Genomic DNA, 7,575 nt, shown 5'->3' on the forward strand with positions numbered 1-7,575 from the left:
GTGGCTATTGGTGTTTATATTATTTATTAGAAAGACAAAAAGGTAAATCAATCCTTTATGTCATACATAATTCCAAATTTAGTTCAACAGACAAATCAGTAAATCATAAATTCATAATTAATTATTTCAAATTTATATGACAAATCAAAATTGTATAATTAATATATATAATGCGATCTTATTGTGTGAAACAGAAAAAGGTCACTGAATGTGTACCTGGAAGTGAAAGATATGTACTAACAAAAAATGGAAGGACTATGATGAAATGCATTTGTGCTGAATGTGGTATAACGAAGACACTTTTTGTGAAAAAACAAAAAGCTGTGCAGGGAAACGGTCTAGCCCGTCGTCTGGGGCGGGCGTTTTAGATATTGGAAACAGTCATAGTTTAGGTGAAATGGCTCTTAAAGCTGGTTTAAAAGGTGCATTTAATCTTGGTAGAATTGGCTCTTCAAAGGCTATTAAATCAGATTTTGCTAAACAAAAAATAAAAGGTATGGCTAACAAATATCTAGATCAAGCTTTGGACAGTTTCACAACAGATTTATCAAAAAAACTAAATCCACTACATGGAGGTGCTATTGATATTCATAAAGCAATAGGCAAGCTACCAAAACCAAAAGGTGGATGGACACCCGGGCAATATAAATTCATGGGGCCTTATAATCCCCTCAATAAACAGTTAGAGTATAATAAAACCACCGGTGAGGTCACAAAATGGTATGTTCAACCTTACAACAAGGTAGATGAAATAGCAGCACATCATGATATATGTTACGAAATGGGAAAAAATAAAGGTGATTGTGACAGAGCCATGGTAAAATCACTTGATCAAATACCGTATGGTGAGATGCCTAAATGGGCGCAAACAGCTAGATTTTTAATCAATGCAAAACAGAAACTTGGTCTTGGAGTTTCAAAAAACGGAAAAAGCCGTCGAGTGAAGAAAACTGGCAAGAAAAATTAGCAGATGAGTTACATAAACCTATAAAACGTAATTTTACTCGGCGGCGTGTAATCACAAATCATATTGATGAAATATGGCCAAGTGATATAGTTGAAATGCAACAGTTTAGCAAATGGAATAAAGGTTATCGGTATCTTCTTATGGTTATTGATGTTTTCAGTAAATACGGTTGGATCGTACCATTGAAGGATAAAAAAGGTGAATCTGTCACTGAAGCATTTGAATCAATACTTAAGGAAGGTAGAAAACCACAATATCTATGGGTTGATAAGGGAAAGGAGTTCTATAAGAAACACTTGAAAGACTTGCTGGAGAAAAATAGGATACAAATGTACTCCACTGAAAATGAAGAGAAGTCATCAGTGATTGAAAGATGAAATAGAACAATTAAATCCAAAATGTGGAAGCAGTTCACTGTTCAAGGTAATACACAGTATTTAGACATGTTACCAAAATTAGTGAAACAGTATAATAATACCAAACATTCAAGCATAAAGATGACACCTGTTGAAGCATCTGACAAGAGGAATGAAGGAACTGTTTACTTTAATTTATATGGTGATATAGAAACATTAAAACAGAAACCAAAATTAAAGTTGGTAATAGAGTCAGAATAAACAGTACAAACGGAAAGTGTTTGATAAATCTTATACACCAAATCGGTCCGAAGAGTTATTCATAGTTGATAAGATCCAATACACTAATCCAATCACTTACAAAATAAAGGATCTCAATGATGAAAAGATAGAAGGGAGTTTTTATGAACCTGAATTATTAAAAGCCAACCAGCATGTTTTTCGTATTGACAAAGTCATTCGAAGAGATTATAAGAAGAAACAAGCTCTGGTGAAATGGAAGGGATACAGTGATGAATTCAACAGTTGGATACCGTTAAAAGATATTGAAAATATTTAAAACATTTAAACCTAAGTCATGTAACATACATTAACCTGGTTGTATAGTGGATACTGTGATTGCTACTTTGTAGCCAAAAATATAATGTGTTTCTGGCTATAATTTAAACGCACATTGAAACACATATAAAATAATATCTATAGTATAAAATATGGAAAATAAAATTGTTAAAAAAAGGGTCCTACCCGACTTTATACTGATGAGGAGAGAAGACAACGAAAAACTGATTATATGCTTAACAAGCCTTGGTACTGTGACATATTTAAAACAGGAAGAAATTATACATTAGCTGGTAAACATTGTCATCTAAAAACCAAAAAGCATATGAAGAATAATTTGAAAGAAAAAACCCAGGTTTAAACGCACATTCAAAACACACATAAAAAAATATCTATAGTATTATATATGGAGAAAATCAATGAATTAAAAACTCATCTTAAAAACTTCACTGTTAAGGAGTTAAAAAAAGAAGTCCTAAACATTAAAAAAGAGTTTCAAGTCTCCAAATTAAAGCGTGCTGAAGTAGAAAAAGTCATAATACAAAATCATCAACATTTTATTCACTTATTGAAAAAAAACAATGTAAAGAAAACCAATTCATCCGCTAAAAAAACCAAATCTATAAAGAAAAATATGCCAAACAAACAACTTGAAATGTTATTAAATAACGAAATTAATGATTCACAAGTAAAAAAGTACATAAACCAAATTTTAGACAAACTAGACGCAAAAGCAGTTGGTGCAAGACATCCTGAATTTATTTATGAACGACAGAGTGGTGTCACAATTCAAAAAGGCAAATCACACTATGTCATACGAAATTAATCTGTACTATTAACTACAGAAGACCGCAAACAGGTAGAGGACATGATATATTACATGCTAAAATAAACAAACATATAAATATAGTTTAAAGGATTCATAACTGGATCATTTAAATCGATCATTTTTTCAAACGCACATGCGTCAGAGACTTAAAGATAAAATCTATAGTTATGATATATAGAAAATGAAAAAGATTATATCATCACATAGTATGAATAAGAAGAGTCTTAAAAAGCTCAGTAAATCAGAACTAATCAAATTGCTATTAAAGCAAGAGAAGAAAAAGCCTGAAATCATTATAGTAGATGACACAAAACCAGTGCCACCACCAAGAACTCACAAGTCAGTGTCAATACCAACAACTAACAAGCCAGCCAATAAACCAAAGAATAGTGTCAAAGAACTGGTTGACTATTTCGAAAGAATTAGATTACCCGCTCCACCTTCTGAATGGTTAGAAGAAATAGAACAGTTAAATAAACCAGTTCCAGCACCAAGAACCAAAATAGAGCAAACAGCAAAATCGTTAAAAGGTTATACAAAGTCTTATGAAATAAGTATTAAAAATGACAAAGACCCATTGGTACAACTAAATAATACACGAAAGGCTGTTGCATACCATATCACAAGTGTATTAACATCGATGAAAGGTCTCAAGTTTGCTGAAACCCTTAGGGTTACATTTGAAAAGGAAACAGGTCGTGAAGAAAGAGTGATTAAAACAGCTTATTTTAACAGTCAACCCCAAACAATAACAAATGGTACACAAATCGTACTAGCTTTATCTTTATCAAAACAAGAAATCTTGAACAGTATTGCTGTGTGAATTTCGGAGGGTTCAGGTTGGACTATTGAATCTATTAACAACCATTATCTTAATGTGGTAAAATATGAACCAATAAAAGGATCTTCTTACATAAAACTGCCAAGTGAATTAAGAAACAGCGCAAAAGGGTTGATCAATCCAAAAAAATAAGACAATCAATGCTTCAGATGGTGTCACATACGACATTTAAACCCTCAAGCTAAATACCCACAGATAATCAAAAAAGTTGATAAGCAATATATCGAAAATTTGGATTATTCAGGAATCGAATTTCCAGATGCTACCAAACAGTACAACAAAATAGAAAAGCAGAATGAAATAAACATAAATGTTTTCGGTTATGAAGACAAACAACCATATCCAATTTATGTTTCAAAAGAAAAGTACAAAGACCATATGAATTTATTGTTAATCACAGAAAACAAAAACAATCACTATGTATTAATCAAAGATTTCAACAAGTTCATGTACAATCAAACAAAACACAAAGAGAGGAAACATTTCTGCATGTATTGTCTTCAATGCTTCAGCTCTGAAAGAGTATTAACTGATCATAAAAAAAACTGTATACAAGTGAATGGCACACAAGCGATAAAAATGCCAGCAAAAAATGACAATATATTAAAATTCAATAATTTCCATAAACAGTTGGCTGTTCCATTTGTAATTTATGCAGACTTTGAAGCCATAACTGAAAAAATTCATGGATGTCAACCTAATGATGACAAATCATATACAGAAGAATATCAGAAGCATGTAGACTGTGGTTATGGATATAAGGTCGTCTGTTGTTATGATGACAAATATAGTAAACAAGTACAAATTTACAGAGGCGAAAAAGCTGTTTACAAATTTATGGAAGCTATGCTGGAGGAAGTTATATATTGTAAGAAGGTTATAAAATAAGATTTCAATAAACCATTGAGAATGACCAAAGATGATGAAAAAGAATTCATAAAAGCTGATAAATGTCATATATGTGAGAAAGAATATAATGAAACTGATGTAAGAGTAAGAGATCACTGTCATATAACTGGCCAATACAAAGGATTCGCTCATCAAGATTGTAATCTTAACTTTCGAATAACTGACAAAATTCCAGTAATATTCCATAACTTGAGAGGTTATGACAGTCATTTCATAATGCAAGAGATTGGTGAGATAGTTAAAAAGCATACATATACAAATAAAAAGGTGAAAAGTGTCAAATGAACATCAATGCAATTCCTAATAACATGGAGAAATACATGGCTTTCATGCTTTATAATCATCTGACCTTTATTGATAGTTTCCAATTCATGAGCTCAAGTTTAGAAAAACTAGTCAGTAATCTACCAAGAGAATCATTAAAATATACTGCTCAAGAGTTCAAAGGTAAAAAGTTTGATTTAATGAGCAAGAAGGGAGTCTACCCCTATGACTTCATGGACAGTTTTGAAAAATTCGATGAAAAGTTACCATCAAAAGAAAAATTTTACAGCATATTGAATGATGAGCATATCTCAGACGAAGATTATCAACATGCTCAGACTGTATGGGACACATTCTCTCTTAAAACAATGGGTGAGTGTCATGACCTGTATCTGAAATCTGACATCCTTCTATTAGCTGATGTGTTTGAAAACTTTAGGAGAACATGCTTAGAATACTATAAACTTGATCCATGTCATTATTTCACATCTCCTGGTTTGTCATGGGATGCTATGCTAAAAATGACTGATATCAAATTGGAACTAATGACTGACATCGATATGTTTCAATTCATTGAAAAAGGCATGCGTGGAGGTATCAGTTACATAACTAATAGATATTCAAAAGCAAATAAAAATACATGAAAAAATATTATGAAAATAAACCTTCAAAGTATATTTTGTATCTTGATGCTAATAATTTATATGGTTGGGCTATGAGTCAATATCTACCAACTGGTAATTTGAGATGGATGACAGAAAAACAGATAGATGATATAGAATTATCAAAGTATAAAGATGATAGCAAGAAAGGTTTAATTCTAGAAGTAGACCTAACATATCCTGAACAGTTGCATGATCTTCACAATGAATATCCACTAGGACCGGAAAAAGTAAAAGTAACAAAAAACATGCTATCAGATTATTGTAAAAACATTGCTCAGAAATATAATATCTCAACTGGTCTAGTTCATAAATTAATACCAACATTAAGCAACAAAAAAAAGTATGTGCTTCATTATAGAAACCTCCAAATATACACTAATCTCGGTTTAAAAATAACCAAAATCCATCGAGTATTAGAGTTTTATCAGTCCGCATGGTTGAAGCAATATATTGATTTTAACACACAAAAAAGAACTAATGCCAAAAATGCTTTTGAAAAAGACTTTTTCAAACTAATGAATAACAGTACATTTGGTAAAACTATGGAGAACTTAAGGAAGAGAGTTGATGTTAGATTAGTGACTGATGAAAAGAAATTAATGAAAATGACAAGTAAACTAACATATGTTAGCAGCAAGATCTTTAATGAAAATCTAGTAGCTGTACATAAAATAAAAGAATGTCTTACTCTTAATAAACCAGCTTATATTGGAATGAGCATTTTAGATCTTTCAAAGACGTTAATGTATGATTTTCATTACAACTACATTAAAAAGAAGTATGGAGACAAAGCTAAGCTGCTATTTACCGACACCGATAGTCTTACATATGAGATCGAAGCTGAAGATGTCTACTCAAACTTCTGGAAGGATAAAAATAGATTCGATAACAGTGATTATGCTCAAGATTCACAATATTTCGATAAGACAAATAAAAAAAGTAATCGGTAAAGTCAAAGATGAGGCAGCGGGTATACCAATAACCGGATTCGTCGGATTGAGATCGAAAATGTATTCATATATGAAAGACAATGATAAAGGTGGGAAGACCGCTAAGGGTATCAAAAAAACTTGTATCAAAAAGAACATCACTCATAAAAATTATAAAGATGTACTTTTTAATAATGAACAAATGCATCACACAATGAAAACAATCCGAAGCAATAAACATCAACTCGGAAGCTATGAGCTTAATAAAGCGTCATTATCTTGCTTCGATGACAAGCGGTATATTCACAACAATGGCATAACAAGTTATGCATACGGTCACTATAAAATCAACACACCAAAACAATCTGAATGATAAAGTTTACTTAAAGTTTACTCATAAAGTTAACCAAAATGTCACGCTATGGTGATTTTTTCTGTTTCATTTACTTATGCGAATATATAAAAACACTTCATGCATGCAACTTCACAAAATAATTTCACAAATGTGAAAAGTTTCACTGAAAAATTTCACAATTGTGAAGTAAAAATGTGAAGCTTGTGGTTGGTTAAAAATCACGGGGAAACCCCTTTTTTTATTTCCGAGAATGTCATGCTTTGTGATTCTTTCATGTTCCATTTCATTTATTACGTGACTATTTAATCTTGTTCCATTTGATTGATTACATGAATATTTAATCATGTAGTTTTTCACTTAGTAATATTATTAAAAAAAACATATAGATTTCCAAAATATAAGATCAAAAATACGAGACCAAAAATATAAAAACATAATATGGAAAGTAGTATGTAAGTTGGGTTTTGGTAACAGATCAAAAATGATCTGGTACCCCCAACTCCTATACTACTCAATCAAATTGCAACAAAATGAGATACAAAGAAAGCCAAAGTGTGGCAAAGTTCATGTTTAAACTGTTTTTCATCTGAGTTGAATTTCCTTTAACGGTACATGTACATAGTTTCCTTTGTTACGGTTGACTGAGCTTTTGACACATGACTTCTTAAACTCATTAATAATTCATCAAGTGATAAACCAATTGCGTGACCGCATTTAGGTCACATGGATGCACCGTGATACCGCGGAAAAAAAAAAACCGCGTGTTTGGATATCCAAACAACGGCCCACTTGTCTTTGTACCGTGTACTTTTAGGCTTGGACTGTACAAGCAAAGATTCTTCTTCTTGCACACTTTTGGGCGGTCGAAACCGGCAAAATTCATCCTCACCTAACCCATCCAT

Source organism: Montipora capricornis, chromosome 11 (genome assembly GCF_036669925.1).
Source record: "Montipora capricornis isolate CH-2021 chromosome 11, ASM3666992v2, whole genome shotgun sequence".
Classification (NCBI taxonomy): Eukaryota; Metazoa; Cnidaria; class Anthozoa; order Scleractinia; family Acroporidae; genus Montipora; species Montipora capricornis.